Raw genomic sequence first — 19,978 nt, 5'->3', positions numbered from 1 at the left:
GTAGTCCTTCAGCATATCATTTGATATACTATCTGGACCTGGCGCATGTGAGGAGCTTGCTTGGTTTATAACGCTCACTACGTCATCATGTTCATATGCCAGGTGCAAAGTAGTTGAGAGCTGGTTGAGGGGGGGATCTTTTGAGAGCCGCAATGCATATGAGGTCTTAAAATGATTTCTCTATGCTACCTCTGAGACGCCATGTATCTGCGATGGCTTGGGGTGATCTCCCTGTGATTTAATATAGCCCCACATTTCTGATGAGCTTTTCATTGAAATAGCCCTCATCATGTTTTTTGAATCCAGTTGCACTATTGTACTCTCGTACCACTTCAGCCAGTTCTTATATTGGGTATGTAGTTTCCTAATGGTATTTTCCTTCATGCAGAGTTGTCGAGTTTTACTTGCTTGATCACATATCTCAAGTCTGTTTCTTTATAGTCCGGTGTTGATCAAAAGCCTGCTGATGGATTGCCTTTCTCCTCCCATTTTTGTTATTTTTAATCATGAACGTGGCAAGGATTGGAGTATAATCCCCCCCCTCTGATCTTCTGATCTTCACACCCCTCTATCCGACATGTTTTCGTGTTCTGGGCGCTCCTAGAAACCAGGTTTTATTTTGTCATTTTTAACCGGCAGCCATTATTTATACATTCAAGAGGTATCATCGTTTTTTCACGTGGGTCTTCACCTCCTCTTGCCATATCATTTTCAGGATGTTATGGTCACTCGATTTAGCTAGTAGAGTCTCAAAAGATATGATATCGTCACTGAGGTTTCTCGCAACAAATATATAATTTATCACTGAGGTTTGCTTGCCTCTTTCTCAAGTTGGATTGCTAAATGTATTTACCTCGAAGTGACCATTTAGGTCATGAAGGTCTCTGCTTTTCATTACCTACATCCACAGCAGGCCTCTTAGTTTTTGTGGTTTTGGTCCTCGATTACCCTCTCTTAAGAGATCAGACTTGTTAACACATAGCGCGTTTATCTCCACATACAATAAGAGACGCATCTTCTAAACTGCCTCATTGATTGCTGCAGAGATAATCTCCAACAGTTGTGTTCCAGTGTACATTCATTTTGGAAAGATGATTCCTGCTTCCCTTCGAGGTTTTCAGTACAAGACCTCTCTTTCTGAGGAGTGTTTGTTGGATGTAAGGGCCAATGTTCTTCGATCTTACTGCTCCGCAAGCAGTACCATTGTAATTAAGGTCAGCAGACGAGCGAGGGCCTGAGTATTTCTCCTCTTACTGCCGGATTCAGGAAGGTGGCGTATCCATCCAGTGTGGGCATTGTGGTCAGCCAGGTTTCCTGTAGACACATGAGGTCCTGCCAATTCTAGTTTGGCTCCCTTTCCTTTAGTAGGTGTGTGTGTCCTCTGTTGTTCCATGAGGATAGGGAGAGGGTTGATCTAGATATTTCTGGGTCTAGTTAATGGTTCAAGCCTTTCCCTAATGCTGTATGCAGCCAGCACCATGGGTCTTCTACTCATGCTTCCACATGACCTTGGATTTTGTGTTCCAGAGTTTGGATGAGGTGATTCCCGTCCTGTACAACTTATTGTTAGTGTCATGTTTGTCACGGTCTTCCCCGCTACATCTCCACCCTTAACGGAGGCCTGCCGGACCCACCTTTTTTGTGTGTCTTTCATGCGACCAGTTCTCTACGCCTCCTGTATAGACACGCCCCTGGAGGATGATGTTAGTTCCAGTTGTTTTATGCGCTAACTATCAAGGGCGTGTTCTCCAGGGCAGGTCGCAGATCTTTTCATGAGCGGTTTAATCGCTTGCTGATGGATGTGGTCAGACATTAAATCTCCACAGGCGGAGACTGGACCTGTGCAGTATGCTAAGTTGTGTCTGGGATGGTTATGAGGAGTAGGGGGATAACTTTGAATGAAGGGGGAAATGAGAGAGAGAATGTGGAAGCGAGGATTGGTGGCAAAGGAGAGGCATGACAGTTGAATTGTGAGAGGGTGGTTCCAATGCCAAAGGCAACAGTAGTGAGAATCAAATTGGAATGGATGCTACAGAAGTGATTGCCAAGATTTTCTAGGGTACTGGTGATTGTAGTGGATCGATCTGGAAAATTCAGTGAGAATGGAGAGGTATGGAACAAGGAAAGTGTGGCAAAAGCTTTAGTTAGGTGAGTGCAGTGTTGTGTGTCCGGCATGTAGCACTTCAGTATAACACTGTGTTCGTGCCCAGATGTTGGGTTTCCTGGAGGGGAGGAGGTGTGCTGTAGTGGATGGTGCCATTTAGAAATGTTAGTAAGGCAATATGGAGGCAGGGCAGCCAGCTGCTGTGGAAGGAGGGATTGGGGGCTGGAATGTTGTTGGTTGAACGGGTGGAGAGGTTGGGGAGTAAGGGGGCAGCTGTCATGAGGAGCTGCTGTTGTCATTGTTTATCTTGCCAATGAAAGAATTGAAATAACCCACCGGTCCTCCTCAATACCAATCACATGGGACTGTTTCTTCAGTAAGAGAGGGGCATTGCCCTGTCTCTTTTGTTCTCTTGCTACCCATTGGTGTATTGGGTGCCGCTGACTTGCTCTCAAGGGTCCACCTGGGTCTTTGCCTGTTGAAATGAAAGAAAGACTTCCCACAGGGGGCTTAGTGTTACTACGATGTGTTGTGACCCACTCTGCTGGCGCGCTCCCATTTATCCTGCCATAGCTCTTCACTGATTGCATAGGCCGGGACCTGCTTTTCTGGGAGCGCTGCCTGGCTGAGAGAACAGTGTGTGTATCATACATTTTCTGCCGGTTCAGTACTGGAGCTGCTGGCGGCAATACACTTTCCCTTGCTGTTCATGCCCGCTCTCCGCCCCTTTGCCCCCCTTTCATTGCGTGATTAGCTGCAAACCTGAGACATGTCATTCGGTGCCTGGAACCGCAGGGAGGAATGCCAGGGAGTGTGAGGTACATAGAGGCCAGAGAAAAGAGACCTGTGTATATGTTACGTGTTTCTTTCAGGTGCTATCTGGAGTTACACGAAGAATGTTGCACTCTATATCCAGCCTTGTGGTGTTTCCACTTCAGTCTCGGAAGTTAAAGCTCAGACCTAGCACAATAACAGGATCAAAGGTTCTCTGAAAAATGGAGATGAGCGGGAACCGGACACTAAATGATGACTTGCGTTGTCATACCAGCACCAGTGGAAACCTACAAAATAGCCTATATTCACTACAATTAGAAAAATAAACGTGTGGGGAATACATAGTTTGCAGATGCAAGCTCAGTGAAGGCCTCTGTATTCCCTGCATGGCCTGAGTGTTCAGTGTACAGTTCCAGATGATTTGCCCACATTCACATATCAAGTATACACGCCTGTCCCCTCCACCTCTCAGAATCACACCTTCCTGCAGCAGAAACGTCTGTTCTTATTGCAGAATCCCTCAGCTCCAAAGATGGTGGCACAATAACTGCGTCTGACCAGTTCTATATCACAGACTCATTGAATCTTCAAAAGGCAGCCATGATGTAAGTGGTAGGTTATTGACTCTAAAGAAGGAGAAGATGATGATGATGATGATGATGATGTCCTTAACGATCGGGAGGATGCGAGAGACGGGCAGATCGTTGCGGTGACATATGTAGGAATACCTGTTTATCCAAACTGCTCCTCACTTTTGAAAAAAAACTTGATTTACTCTGCGTGGGACTTTTTCTCGTCAGTGCTTAGTTTGCAGCAACGATCGCCAGTGATGGATAGATGAACCGACTACAATAAATATTGGCCTTGATACATATCGCAGGATAGGGCAGTCTCAGTTAGTGTAGCCTGCCCCTTCCGAACATATTTTTAAAACCACAAAGCACAATGGCATACTACTTACTAGGACCATCTGTGGAGAATCCACTATCGCCATCTAAAATTTCAAACTAAAACTATCTTTTCAAAAAGGAATTAATCATACAAGTCAGTAATTTAATGACAGTTTGATCAAAGTGCAGATGCATCTCACAACACACAAAGAAGGCAGATCATTACATTAGTCATCACAGCTTGAATACAAGTACTGTTAGCAATGCACATAAAATGCTTATCTTTCAGACTTTGCCAATTTTAAAGTGCTTTTGAGGTGTAAAAAGTGTAGAAATGGTTAGTGACTATGCCATTTGCGATGTCACAATTGCCACTGCCACAAAGTGCCTCTTACAGTGCCAGTTTTAAAACATGCTCTTAAAAAGGCCAGCCAACGTGCTTAACAGTCCAACCAGACTACTGTTAACAGATTTCAACCACTACACAAAGGCTGACCTGTGTTTTTCTTACCGAGGCAAGGCGAAGCCTTGTGGGCCAGCAGTGTCCATGCCCTGCTCCTTCATGGCTCCGTGTGACGTACCCTCCAGTGAAATCCCAGGAACCCCTGTAAATCCACCCTTATTGCCCTCTTAGCGAATCACTTTCAAACAGATCATGATGTCATTCATGTAATCAGTAGGAACAGTGGACCAACATATCTGCTTAGTTTAGATTTGAATTGTAGCCTATCTTGTTATCTGTTGCCTAGGTATGACCTTGTGTGTTTGAACAAAATGGGCTTTTACCAATGATAAAAAGAGGTCCGCGCTTTATTCAAAACACGTTCTACTGTCTGCGTGCCCTAATCATGCATTCAACCTTGGTTAGTGTTTTATCAAGGTCGGCCTGGACTTGTTATCCTTTTGTTTATAGAAACATCAGATATGTTTGCAGAGTGCAATTAAATCTTTTCAAATAATCTTCTTGTTTGAAGTAGTTCGTATGATGGTGAATGCTTTGCTGATTATATTTTTTAAATAATGCTTGCAAGTTGCTAGAACAGGAATGTTTCATATGGGGCTACATGCTGATGTCGCCTGGCTTGGAGTTTAGAGCTGTTCATATTATAGTGCCATTTGAGATAATGCATGGAGGTACATTTTAGTTTCCCATGTATCCATGTAGTGTGCCTGTATACACATGCTAAATTCAAAGTTACTCCGGATACTGCAAACGTTCTAAATGTTATCAGTGCAGCTGTGTGTTCATTATAATTGATTTTCAGATTTCCTTTTTCAAGTGGAGCCAGCCTGCGCTGAACTGTAAATTAAGCCGTGTGAATAGGGTTGCATAAAGAAAGCTTTTTGTGATGCTAGACTGAAACCCCATCTTATAAACAAGCATATATATTCTGGATGGATCTCTCCAACTCATACTAGTCCAGGTTAGGATTATACACACTGCTCTTAGAATAATACAGCAATTTTGCCATTTTCTGTTCTTCATAGTTTAGAAAATATTGCATTCTAACGTTCAGTGTTTTCTTATGTTGTCATGAATTGTTCCACAACACCGCACTCTGCTTTTAGTGTTGGAACCTCCACTCCCAACATGATGCAGTTCTTGGTTCTTTGGCCAGATAGTGGCACTTTGATTTAGCTTCTAGAGTATTGGAACTGCAACTCCAAAAATACAACACTTCCTAGGGCTCTTTGATTTGTCATCGCCACTTGATCTCGGCTTTTTGAGTGTTGAAATCACAACTTCCAGGATGTTAGTTCTCCTTTATTTTCAACATTTGCATTTGGTTTTTGTAGTGTTAGAACCACTGCTTCCAACATGCAATGGTTTTTGATTCTTTTTTGGTTCTCACTCCCCCCTGTACTTTGAATTTGGAGTGCTAGAAAAACAGATTGCAGGATTCAGCATAACTTTCTGTTCACAGTGTTTTCCCTGTACTCTTTACTTGGGTTACCCCCTACTTCCTCGGGTGCTTGCCACCTTGTCACTTTCCTTTCAGTATTGTTTGCTTTATTGTATGCTCTCCATCGCATTTCATCTCACAGTGTGCTGTCTCTATGTATAAAATTCAAGTGGCAATTGACTTTGTATAGCTGATGTGCTTCGGGAGTGGTTTTCTTTCTCCTCCAAGTTTCCTGCGGCTAGTTGGTCTCCTCTTCCTGAAGTTCCCTTCCATTAAGGTTGTTTGCCAGCATGTGTGTCCTACTGTTTATTTTTTTTATTTTTTTATTTTTTATAGTTCATTACAAATTTTTAAAATATGTACTGAAACGGCAATTCAACAAGACGTTTCAAAACACTCACAATCATTACAAACCTCCAAAAATTTCATATCATACAATAAAAACAAATAGAAAATGTTTACATTTATAACTGAGGTTTTCGAAATATAGGGCTAATAGCTTAGTATCATTAACATGCATTATTCAGCCATAAGACCTTCTAATGTTTCTAAGTAAGCTGTTAAAGCAAAGGTTATTTTCATTACTGTTCCATTTGACATTAGATTCCACCACTCCTTCGGACCTAAATTTGGACGCTTAATAATTTTGGGTCCCAGGTGAGTAGATCGCAGAAGAGTTAATTTATTGCAATATAGCACCAGGTGCTTTAATGTTTCTGGTTCAAGTTTACAGAATCTACAGTCTACTTCTGATTATTGTCATTCTGTTTTATGATGGCTACGGATTTGGTTTGAAATAAGTTCATCCGAGATTTCAGGAAGATATACATTCTCTTTTTACATGGGAAATTCTGGAGGTATTTCGGAAGAGTTTGAAAGCTCTTGCGCCATACTTCTATGAAGCACTCTTTTATCTGAGTTTTGTCAGTCTTGGTTCCACAGCTTCTTTTTGACTGCTGCAGGATTTCCAATCAGCTGTGTTTGATCTACTATTAGTTGCTTCAAAATATCTGTGCAGGCTGATTGCCATTTGCATAATATCGATTTGTTTTGCTATTCACCCACAAGGCGAAGAATTCGATATTGGGGTAAGTCTTCTGCACCTAGAACCTTCCTGTATACCATGAGCGTGTTCCAAATCACTTTAGCATTGATAGATGGTAATCCTAGTTCATATCTCATGCAAGCGATGGGAGTTCCTCTAGGCAGCATTAGTACTCTACTCCAGAAGGTGTTTTCGCACCACGACCATATGTCCCCGAACACCCTAGCATTGCCTCGCCACCAAAGGTCAAGGCCGGAATAACCTTGGCTTTATAAAATTGAATTCCCGGCTTCAATGAGAAGGTCCCGTACTTTTTATTTATTACAGCCCCTTGAGCCGCTAGGGCTTTACTTTTTCGGCGAATTTTCTCAACCATTTGGTCATCGTTGATGCAAGAGTTTATTATCACAACCAGATTCTGCTTCTCCATTGTCAATTTGAATCTAGACCTAAGTTCCATTTAAACTTTTCGATCCTCTTCGTGCCTCTTAAATTTTGCAGAACCAGTATCTCTGTTTTTGCAGGTTTATCACAAGGCCGTTTACTTCTGTATATTTTTTAAGTGCGGTCAATTTCCTCTGGAGCCCTATCTGGGTTACGTCTATTAGCACAATATCATCTGCATATAGGATGTGTCCTAGTCTGTGCCCATTTATTTTGGGGCAAAAGCTTGTATTGACTCGAACACCTGCCCTATATCTGATATGTACTAAAGAGAGTAGCTCCTAACGGGCACCCCTGTTTCACTCCTCTAGTTGTTTTAATCGCCGTCGAGAGGGTTCCCTGTTGGTCTAGCCTGACTTGTATATTGGTATCAGAGTAAAGTTCTTTAATTGCAGCGAGCAGACCTCCATGGCATCCCCATTTGTTCAATTTAATCCAAAGTAACTCACAATCTATGCTATCAAATGCGTGAGCGAAGTCCACGAGATCAAGGTATATTTTGGTTTTATTTCGTATTGCTTCCATTTTTAGTAAATTAAGAGGAGGTTTAATGGGCAGCCTACCCCTCTCACAAAACCAGTCTGGCGATCATCCGCACTTTTCGCTGATTTTATCCATTCAGTTAGCTGCAATAGCAGTTGAGTTGCAAAAACCTTTCCTACCACATCCAGAAGTGCAATCAGCCTGTAATTTTTGGGGTCCGTTCTTATTCCCTTTTTGAACACAGGCACGATTATTGCTCTTTTCCATGAATCTGGTCTCCTTTTGTGTTCAATGATGTTTTGGAATAACGTGTAGCAAAAATCTGCCCATACCTCAGGATAACATTTTACTTTCTGGTTTGTGAGGCCATCGGGTCCTCGGGCTCCGGATGAACTTAGCCTCTTGATGTTTTCATAAATGTCTGTCCTGGTTATGGTTAGGTCCCAAGATCTTGTTGAGTTTAGGGACTCATATGTAGTCTCCATGTTTTTTGAGATGAGATTTGTAAAATGCTCTATCCATTGAATTTCAGACACCATGGATTTCTTGTTGTGGCGCTTCCATGTTGTTAATAACTTCCCAGAACGAGCGAGCATTTTTTGATGTCAAACTTTTTTGCATTTGTTCTGCATCGTTCTGGGCCATGATGCTTCTATGTGATCGGAGCCAGTTTTTATACGTTATTTGGGCCGTGTTTCTTCTTTTCATGTAGTCTTTCGTCAGGTTTTTCTGCAAAGCCCTAATGGCTTTCCTTAATTCTCTTTTTTTTCCACAACTTGCTGGTCAAACACATGATTTTTCTTAAAGCTACTTTTCTTTTGCTCACAAATTATTTCTGTGTAAGCGGATGTTTCTTTTCTTGATTCGCCGGCCAAAGACTTTGTTATGGTCATGATCTGGCACTCACTTAATTTCAGGCTATTTCGACCGGCAGTGACCAAAATATTTTGACTCCATGCTAATTCTTTATTCAAGTTCAGCTCTTGTATATTGATTCGAACCAGTTCGTGGGCACTATATGGCATGTTAATTGCGGTCAATTCTTTGATCTTTCCCAACAAGCTCTCCGATACGTAGAAGTAATCCAAGATGGATTTCAAGTTTCCATTTTGCCACGTTGGTTTCGGAGGCATATCGCCTTTCAGATTTCCATTCAGCATAGACATTTTCCGGGCCTCCATTTCTTCTTCCTGTGTGATTTTTAGTAAATGTTTTGTTTTGTCCGTTATTGAACTGTTTGACGCTTTGACGTTATGTATTTTTAAACATTCCATATTGAGGTCGCCACAGAGCATTATATTGGCATTTTCTTCATGAATCATTATTGAATCAATGAGCTTGCCTATAGCATCCAAACATGCCCGTACATCAGAGGCCTTGTGCTTCCAGTACAGGTTCATTATATGCAGTGCATCATTTGTTCCGGGGCTTCGCTTCTTGATTTCAATAATTACATATTGTGTATATGGTGTCAAGTTTGATGCCTTTATAATCGGCAGCCCTTGTTTGATCTTCACCAGGGTCAGGAGTCCTGCCATTGGTCTTCCTTTTGTCTGCTTAATAGCGGGATTCCATGCAACTTCATAGCCTTCAACTAGAGGTTGTGACAGAAGCCACGTTTCTTTCAAGCAGATTATTTGCAACGTTTCTATTTCGCTAGGACTGTTGTTAAACAAGTGATTAAACCCTCGTGTGTTCCACATGCCTATTAATAGGCACAGATTTGTATCGCTGAGTTGGCATTATTTTGTGACTTGCGCATTTAGAGTATTTGACACCCAACTCCAACTTTGATCGTCATCAACATTGTTGGTATTCTTGTCAACTTGGGTTGTGAGCCCCTCATTCTCACTTTTACCTGCAAACGTGATCTTTCATTGTTTTTTTGAATCTGTACGCATTTCTTCAAGTGCGTACTGATCCCACTCGTCTTCTACTGAAATTCCAATACTTTCTAATTTGGTTTTTGTGTTCCTAACCATTCTTTCTGGTTGGTTTGCCCACTCTGTTTTTTTGTTGTTGTTTCTTTAACGCTGCATTCTGTTTGTCATGTGTTAAATCCATCCATGGTTCACTTATTCTGAAACCAAGCTCTTGAAGCTCAGTGGCGTTTTCGACGATGATATCTCTTATCGCTCTTGAATAAATGTGCAGCAGGACTCTGTCTGTTATAGAGTCTTGTATGAATTCGACCATTTTTATGTCGTTTGTTGTTATCACACAGAGCTGAGGAAGATGGTTCAGGAGTTGCAGGACGTTGTATTGGTTTAGAATTAGCCCATCGTTGGATTTGCAAGTCCGCTCTAACAGCAGGCAGAAGTTGGAGATTATGTCCTGCTGCTTCTTTGTCATGTGCTTCTGCCTGTCGTTTGGCTTTCGCTTGTCCTCTCTCCAGTCGTCTTTGGCTCCTTCTTTTCTTTCCATCTCTTCTATTTTATTGTTTTGCACAATGTTAGTGCTTCTTATATCCTTGTTTAGCGGTACTCTGCTTCCCAGGTTAGCTTCCAGCACTTTGGTTTGCGATTAAGCACAGGTTCCATTGATCTTTCGGTAAACCGGAGCCCATCTTTCATCTAGCGTCTGACGTTTCTTTTTTTGTTGTGGTTCTTCTTCTGGTTCATGAAATTGAATACACTGTTTGTTTACGTTTTCAGGTGTGATGTTCATAGTACATGTTCGTCTTCGCAGCCTTTCTTCTCTATCACATGATTGTTGTGAGTTTGTTTTATGCCAGTCTAAGATTAAGATTTCCTCATCATATTCGTCTTCATCTTGCGTTAGATCAACGCTATTGAATAGTAAGTGGATAAATTCGCCAGCTCTTCAATCATTTGATCGTCATCAGCGTTCTCCTTTTCAGCGCTTTCTTTTGTTACTTGTGATTTTTCAATTTGATTTGTAGGTACAGCCGACACTTCTGCTCTGATGGCCTCCTCTAAGCATATGCTTTCGATTTTGCTGCTACTGTTTGTATTGTTACATTTAGAGCTTTGAAATTCCATAGGAATTTGCACGAATTTCTAGAATTAATGTTTTTCTTATTAGGCATATTCTTTGATTTCTTTGTTTGTTTTGCAGGTTGTTTGCTTTTCTCCTCATGTTTAGCCACTGTTTTTCTTCTGGATTTATCAAAGATTGCAAACGTTTCGGTTTTTCCGGCACGTTCCGCAGGGCTGTTTACCGGAAGGTCAGAAGGATTTCCAATAAGACCTTCTGTGTTTGCTGATGTTGAGGGGCGAGCAAGATCTAAATCTTCATTAGTATTGTCTTTTTTATTTTTCCCGCTATAATTACAGGATGCTTGATCGACAGCTATAGAAGCTGGCTTGTCTCCACTTTGAGACTCACCAGAGCTCGTTTAGAGATCTGCCAGCTGTGTTGGCAGTTGAGTTGAATTTCCAAATAATTGTTCGTGGGTGACTACACTCGTCACTATTGGGCAGGTGCATTCTTTACCTTTTGTGCTTTGTTCATTTTTGGTTTCTGGCATTGTTTTAGAGGTGACCACTATAGCTCTTCTCTGTTCTACTCCAGTCCTCTGATTTTGTTTGTTATCCGGGTGCTGTTTTTTTGTATATTTAAAGCTTTGCGGGCCACTTCCTCTAGCAATCGTTTGTCTTCCGCATTGTATTTTATTTGCTCTTTGATTTGTGTAACAAAGCTTGCATTGTTTTGCTGATTGTTCAGTGTGTGAATTTTAACTTCCTGTAGTAGCACCTCCATATTTATTAGTTTTGCATTTGCCAAAGTTGTCAGAGTAGACTGGTCTTTTAAACTCTCGTTTAGATGTTCATAGTTGTATTAGCGGAGCGACAGTTACTGTTAGAGCCGAGACTATGTTTGGCCTTGGTTGATTACTTGCTCCACTAATTCAAAACATTCATTGCGAGGATCAGCAGATTTTTGCCCAGTATTTTGATTTATGTGCTGATTTTGGTGTCTTACTTTAGGGAATTCCCCTTCAGCTAGTGAAGAATCTGTATAGTAGAGACTGATTCTGGGAGCCGTCTTGAATGGTTCTCTTTGTTACAACTGTTCTTCGAATTTAGGTTAGTTACCTTATTTCGTTTTTAGGTAATTTTAGGTTGATTTTTGGAGTTCTGTGAGCAGGCAACCATTGTGGGACTCATCCTTGCCATAATTCTTCTGCGTTTGTTAGGCCGATGGAAGTTTTGAGGAATACTTTGTGTTTCATTTCTAGAGTCAGCCTGATTGTTACTCTTCAGATCACTTGTTATATCACAGAAATCATTTAGCATTGAAACTGTTTCGTTTGTTCTGTTTATATTTGGAGTATTAGCCTACATCAAGGTGGCACCATTCCATTTTCCATTTTTTTTCTTCAAGTCATCTATTAGCTTATCAGCTAAATACAGTGAGTCTTTCCTCCCATTATTTCCTGCTCATTGATCCAACAGACTTTCTTCTAAAGGGTCACCTTTCAGGAGCATAGAGCCACAGGCATAATGAAAGACTTCCTCATCAGTCTGTAGTTTATTTTATTTCTTACTGCAGCCCTTCTATCATTACCAGCAATAGCTGGGTCAATCACATTACATACTTCAGCTGCCGATGTTTGATTATTTCTCCTGTTGGCTTTTTGCACATCATTGTGATCGTGCATTTTAGGAAGGACTTTTTGTAATTTTCTTTTGTTCTGGTCGTGCACCAGCCAGGCCAGGACTCTTAGCGATGTGGGCATTATAGATGTAATGTCTGTGTCTTGCACTGCAATTGCGATTTCGTCATCCGTGTGAAAAGGGTCTTGATTATATTGCAGGTCCTGTTTGCTTTGTCTGTCCCCTTTGACGCCACAGGAGTCTAAACGGGAAGACAATGCTTGAGCTCTGTGGGACGATGCTTCGACACGAGCTGCAATTGCAGAACTGTCTCCGCGCTCCCGACACCTCCCAACAGAGCCCCCCCCCACACTCCCCACACTCATCCAGGTCTGCACATGCGCAACTCACAGCGGCTGCGGCCCGGGCGCCAGCTCGAGCATCACCTGGTCCCGGTCCACCAAACACAGTGGCCGCAGCTCCCCCGCCTCGTCAGTGCAGGCGCGGCCCCCAAACACAGCGGCCGCAGCTCCCCCCGCCTCGTCAGAGCAGGCGCGGCCCACAGCCCTCCGGCCGACACAGGCACAGCCTTCAGGGCCGTTACGCCCGAGCAACCACATGACGGCACCAAGGCTGGGGTCGGGGCAGAAACAGACAGGCAAGTAACCGGCAAAGGAGGGGTGGGGTCAAAGTTACTATGTTTTCCAAATTGCGGGAAGGGGAGCGGGAGGGAGGACAAAGCGGTTCCATGCAGCTTACATACCAATAGTATTGAGGTGGCTGAAGTCTCCTCAGGGCTGCTTATCCACAGAACGTCAGGAGCAGATTTCAAACACTGGAACCGTGCTCGTGTGAGCGGTGTCTGTGTTATGGGTGTGGTGGTCAGCGGGCAAGACACTTGGTCTTCCATTTCCTTCCGCCCCACCGCACACACCAAACACAAGGAAGACTCCAAGACACTCTGCGACGCTCCGCGTGAGTAGGGGGTTTTTAACTGTTTCTCCTCCTCCTTCCTGTTAGAGATAGTAGAGGTACACAACTCCACCACAGGTCCACAGTTCCACATGGTAACGAACACAAGAAACACTCCCAGACACTCCGCGACGCTCCGCGTGAAAAGGGGTTTTTAACTGTTTCTCCTCCTCCTTCCTGTTAGTAGAGATAGTAGAGGTACACAACTCCACCACAGGTCCACACTTCCACAGGGTAACGAACACAAGGAACACTCCCAGACACTCTGCCTACTGTTTCTGTGTAAATTGTTTCTGCTTAAGTTTCTGCCAGAAAATTGCTCCAGGCTCCCTACAATGGCCACAGTTGGGAAATGTCCTATGGTGATATGTGGTGCATTGACCTGACCCACTCCAGTGAGGTAGAATGCTTCAATGACCCTGTATCTGCTCTCCACACTAGGTGTTAGCAACTGAGATGTCCTGAAATGGATCTCGATGTAGCTGGAATCCAGCAATACAAGAACAGAATCTGAGGGTCTGGAAGCCAAGATCCAAAGAGGGCTGAAGAGATGGCAGCAAGAAGCAAAACACAGAGACTGACACCAGCTGTGAGTCCGCAAAAAGGGAGTGACTGTGAAGAACTCCTCAGAGAATGAGATGGAGGAAAGGAGCAGGACCAATGTGACACCATTGTGAACACATTAAAAGCAGAGTCTTGGGTAGGATTCATGCGGAGCTTGGTGGAGACATCTTCTTCATCTTCCTCCCCACCTGACCTAGCTAACACCTGCTATCTGCACGTAACCCCTGCACTGCCACCTGCTGGACGCACTTCTTGTTTTTCGATGTTTCGATCCTATGTCCTGCACTTGCTCCTCCTCCCCTTCCCCCGGCACTTCTCCTCTTTCCTCTCCCCTGCCCTTGCGCAATCTCAATGTCACTGGGCCTAGTAAGATCATTGTCTTGTCCCCCCTTGTACCAATTCCATGCCTCGTCGCACCTTGAAACGCTTGTGCATGGGCGTGCTATAAATAAAGTATGTCACATCACCAAGAGAGCTCCAGTGTGCTGTGCCTGTGCAGGACCATGCCATGTCTCCCTGGCACCAGAGCATTGGGTCCATAGCGGTGGCACCCCACACAGAAACCAGGGACTGCAGGAGATGTTCAGCACAGCTGTCCTGATAACAAACTGCTAGCATCCAAAGAAAGTCACTCACCACCTCAGTTGTATACATAGAGGCAGCACGCCATTTCTCATTCACCAAGAGTCCATTTACACTGGCCAATTGCTAGTGGTGAGTGCACATTTTGCTACCTCTGGGGAGCCAGGAGCTGTTAAATAGTGTTCCGCAAATGTAGCTCCCATGCAGACTATAACTTTGCCTATTATATACAACCTCTGTAGTCCCACAGGGTGGCTCCCCCTTTGTGGCAATGGGAGGCATATTCCCTGGCATCGTCACACATGTAACCAGGCTGGCTGCAGCAATGCAGTCCAGTCTAGCCACGTAACAATCATGCTTGCATGAGATGTGCTACACGGCTAGACTGGATTGCATTATGTTTTATGCCTCTGGCATTTTTACTGCACATCAGATTTAAAGCAAATATTGTTCTTTATTTATGTTTGTACCTTTCAGGATGTTTACCTGTCAGTGGGGTGCATACTTTTATTTTTGGTTGCACATGTGAACTAAGTAGTTCTGCAGGACTAGTGGTATTTTCAAGAATTTGCAAAGCCTGACGTGTGTATTGAGAAGCTTTTATTTCTTGCTACTGGTATTGCGAGCACATGTCCATGTGCATTTATGATGTGCTTAACTTTTCAATTGCATGTCTAAGTTACCATCATTGAAGGGTTTTGCCAGGATATGTTAACATGAAACCTATTATAGCAGGCCTTGCAAAGTCGTAAAAATCTCACTAGACCTGCAGGGCGAGCTCCTTAGTTTACATACTCGACCTAAGAGAAATGCACTTGCCCCAAGGTGACTGGTGACAAAATATTTCCCACTGCTTCTTCTAAAATGGTGTATGTCGCCATAAGCACACTTCATATTTGCTGCAATGCTGTCAAGCATGCACAGTGAAACCTGCATTTGCCATTTACTGCAAACAAAGTATGTTTGCAGTAAATGAAAAATAAGAACCCCATACTCGCCAGCAAGGTCGAGTATCATACCCTTCATAAAAAACGACTCGCCAATGCTAGTGGTCTAATAGATTTTGCAAGCCCTGTACAGACATTGTCATCGTACAGCAAGGAACTCACATCTTTGTCAGGTATTCACACAAACTGCCAGTATTTCCCATTAGACAGCAGAAATAAGCACATTTACTAGGCATTTCAATATGCTGGCATTGAACTTGCTTATGATTTCATTTTCATTGTTATAGAGCTTCATGTAGATGGTCCACTTCTATACACTGTATTAATGTGTGTTATTATTAATCTCTGCTAGAACCCAATCCATTGCACTCAGAATGAAGAAAGGGTCTTTCTCGGCATAGCCAGGGTTTCCAACCTATCGTATTACATTGTCGCATTCTGAAAACCAGCACTTTGCATATGAGCTATCAATCCGGCATACAACTGTTTGACAGAGGTTAACATTATATGCCCAGGAACTCGTCCTGTTAGGCAGCTATTGCCACCACATTGCCATCCTATACTCTGCCACTCTCGGCATATACCAGCTTTTTCTATCAAAGGCTCATGTAATCGGACCATTTTTAAGGTATTGTTATTCTTTGTCTAGGTACTCAGATTACTTCCCCTCATAGCCTACCTACTCCTCTGGTCCTCACCTACAGCACTTTGAAGTAGCTCCAAGGAACTCTTTGTAGCCTAACCTTCCTTAATATAGCTGGGGTCCACCTCCATGTTCACCACCGCCTAACTCGCACCCATCTTCCACCAACTGGAATGGACTCTGAGCGCTGTGCCCGCCCTCTGAAGAGAGCTACTGGCTCTTGCCACACTCTCATGACCCTGAACTATTGGCACTTTTGCGGCAGCAACGTCCAGGAAAGTGGTCTTCATTTTGACAATGACCAAAAACAGGAGGAAGAAAATGAGTTCTTCTTTACAATATTATTGTGTACGTGGTCTACTTGTTAGTTTTAAGAGCAATTTAATAAAAGAGCATTTCAATTGCAGTGATTGAATGATTTTGGAAATGGTGGTCCAGTACAGGAGCAAGGTGGGGAGCGGGCAGGGGTGAGAGGCACATTGGCACAGTATTGCCTAGAAACTGCACTTCTCGCAGCACTGATTGGTGTTTTCTCAATTGGTAATAGAAATGTTGCTGGTTTTATATAGAGCCCGCCATAGGCTGAATTCCTGCGCTGCTTATTGCCCTGCTGCCTGAGGGGAATGGCTCCCTCCTATTCATAATATTGCTTTCATGATTACTGGAAGAGGGGGCTTGCCCCGGGCAGGGTCATGGGCCCTCAATCTTCCCTAGAGAGCTATGTAAGGGGATGGGTAGATTATGAAAGGGGTGGCGGGGTCGATGTGGGTCTTGAGTAATGCTGCCGAGATCAGAGGACTGATTTTAGGAACTGAATGTCCTGTTGACAAGGCACACCGGATTGCACCGACCAATTTACTATGTCCTGGACCTGCCTTTAAAAGAGTGCAATAGTTTATTTTTCTGATGTAAATTGTGAGCGCCTCTGGTAAACTTGAGATCCTTTCTGCGCCTCTGGTAAGTTTGAGATCCCTTCTGTGCCTCTGGTAAACTTGAGATCCCTTCTGCGCCTCTGGTAAGCTTTAGACCCCTTCTGCGCCTCTGGTAAGCTTGAGACCCCTTCTGCGCCTCTGGTAAGCTTGAGACCCCTTCTGCGCCTCTAGTAAGCTTGAGACCCCATCTGCGCCTCTGGTAAGCTTGAGACCCCTTCTGCGCCTCTGGTAAGCTTGAGACCCCTTCTGTGCCTCTGGTAAGCTTGAGATCCCTTCTCAAGCGCTGCACCGGAGTTCCTACAGCCAGAGGACTACGGCCACTAGAGAGTGTGTTGAGCTCCCAGTAGTACCGCTTACAGTTCAGTAGAATTTAGTAGGAGGATATCGTACAGTACAGCTTCAGCTGTCACAGCTGGATTGATTTCCTGGACTATGCATGTAGGAACAGGCCATTGTTAGGTTCTGAGGCTGTTTAGCGCCCTGGACAGTTTTAGATTCTGTTTGGTCATGTGTTTGTTGCCTTCCTAAAACACCACCACCCTGGAAAGATGAAGCTGTCCATTTATTAAACAGGAGGTTAACCTTGATTAAAGGGAGGCTGGCCCTGCCGAGCATTTGCAGCTTCCTGTTTCATGGGAAGTCCCTCCTTCCTTCAATGCTCCAGAGCGCAGCTCTGTGTGCGGCTGCTCCTGTCTGACTAGTGCTACTCTATGCGGAGGAGGCGGGTGGCGCTTGATGGAGCACTTGGGAGCAGGGTAGACTAGAAATGCGTAGGATCCCAGAGATTACCTATCACTCCAGAGCAGCTAGGAAAGGTGTCTTCCATGTTGGCTGCTGAGACCCCCCCTTTATTCCAATGGGTTGGCCCACATCCACCAGCAGCTGCAGGCCCGTGCATCATCCTCCTTGAATCGGGGGCATCCTTCTGAGGCTGAGCAGATGATAATCACGGGAACCAGGGTTATTGGGCAAAATGGAGGGGAGAATTCCCCAAGGGGGGTGTAAAGAGTGGTGACTTTATTTTAGTGTTGGAGACTGCTTCTCTCTGGCCATGAGTGCCAAGATTACAGAATCATTGGTGGGGCTGGCTCAATGCTTTAAAGGAGAAAGCTTCAATGATGAGGGGGCAGGCAATTGCTTAAAATCGCGTTAAGTTATTCGTGAGCGAATGCGGTTTGCTATTGTTGCCGGCGTGTGTGCACATCTTCTCCCATCCTACTGTGTCTAGGGTCCTTCAAATCAAGTAATGATTGGAACACCAGAGTGATCCAAAAGAAGCCTACACCAAGTAGGAAGTAACCCAATATATTTTGACGCAGAATGCAGCTGGGAAAGCACGGTTCAAACAGCCCTGTGGAACTGAACGGAGTGAAGTGCGCTATGAACGCCGCTCACAGCATGCAAAGTTTTATACACAAATGACATCATTTGCATACGCACATTTGAAACATTTTTGAAACACCTTACAAAAGCTGATTGGTGGGACTTCTTCAGTTCCCAATACCCAGACAAACATTGAATGATTGTAATTGGTTCATGCCATCCTGGGCCCTACTGTCCAACACCACCCATCGTGACGTCACATACCTTCCCACACCACCCCACAATTGTTTAAAAGCATTACGTGATTGTACTGACCACTGGACTTTATTCATCTGCCATTGGTCAGCCACCAGTGAAAACACAAAACAACCTGAGCTTGGCAAAGGGAAACCACTCACACATCATCCAACCAATGAGGTGCCCCGCGGACATCAGCAAGGACGCAAAACACTGTTGCACCCTAGGAACATCAAAACCTCTTCTGATGGTTGGTCCCTCGTCGCTCGTTTCCTCGCCTCACAGCCCCCTTCCCATGATCCTCTGCCAAGGGGCAATTTGAAACCACTTACTCCACCCTAGTTGAATTTTATTTGCCTGCATTTAATTTCTGATTTCCTACAAATTCCCAGTGACACCCAGGTGCCTAGCTCGCTGGCCTCGAAAGTATCTAATGGTCGCATTTTACAGAAGCCAAGTTCTCCTGGGAACTGCCAGCTTGCAACATTTTTCCAGCAAACTGCTGTAGCTGAGCGCTCCAGAAATTCATGTTTACCTAGGACATGAGGCCTAAGGGTGCGAAAAGACAAATGTTTTACTTACCTGGGGCCTATACTCCAAAGATGGCTGTTGTATAGTTCACATCGTGCTGCACTATTCCCTCTACCCCTAGACTTTATCCCATCCCTATCCCCCACGTGCCCCTCAGCACTGTGAACTTCTCCTCCTGCGCATAAGTTACATACCGCCGCGGTCAATGATGTCTTCACCCCCGGAGTGCCCACTACACACCCTCGCTGCCTCCCCCATAGGTGTGCCGCCTGGCAGGACTGCATTTGCACATTCACTGTCCTACATTATATTAATATTTGTATAGTAACTGTTATAATAAACACTATGCATGCAATGCCAAAGTTTGTTCACTGCAGTGTCGGGGAGGAAAGACCTCAAGATGTCCGCTTGCAGTCTGTAAACACCACTAACATATGGTGCTTGGTTCTGTTTGTAGGTGGATCGTATAGCACTAACATTCCAGTTTACGGCTGCGCCTAAGATCTCCGAGACACTAGAAGCAAGCAGAAAAGCAGGTATGTATCGCTTCTCTATGATCTCTACCGTGTTAATTCGCCCCTGGGAGGTTTTGATTTATGTCACACCTGCATGGTAGGAGAAATCTCTTTTCAAGGTGTACTTGAAATGGCAAGTGTACATTGCAGACTGTTTACATAGGAAGAATGTGTCCCTGTCGGTGTTAGGCAGAGGGTGGGCTGATGAGCTGGCATCATGCCACCTGCCTGAGCATGAAAGCAGCAAGTGCAGGCTCAGTAGCATTCTCTAGAGTTATGCCCTGCACATGGGTGTGAGTCATGTGCAGTGAACTACATAATTGATGTATTTTTCTGCAGTGCTTAATCTGGCTTCCTGCCTCATAGGCAATGGTTGTCTGGACAATCACGATGCTGGGTTTTCCTCTTTGACGGGTGTTTGGTAGAAAGTCCACTTTTAACCTGGCAAGGGCCCCATGGACATTCTGGTGGCTTAAATGTGTTTTGGACTTTATTCCTTCTAGCAGACTTGATCCAAATCATGACTGAG

The sequence above is a fragment of the Ambystoma mexicanum genome, chromosome 4q, assembly GCF_040938575.1.
Source record: "Ambystoma mexicanum isolate Mex_15411 chromosome 4q, UKY_AmexF1_1, whole genome shotgun sequence".
NCBI lineage: Eukaryota > Metazoa > Chordata > Amphibia > Caudata > Ambystomatidae > Ambystoma > Ambystoma mexicanum.
Note: the sequence above shows the minus strand (reverse complement) of the source record.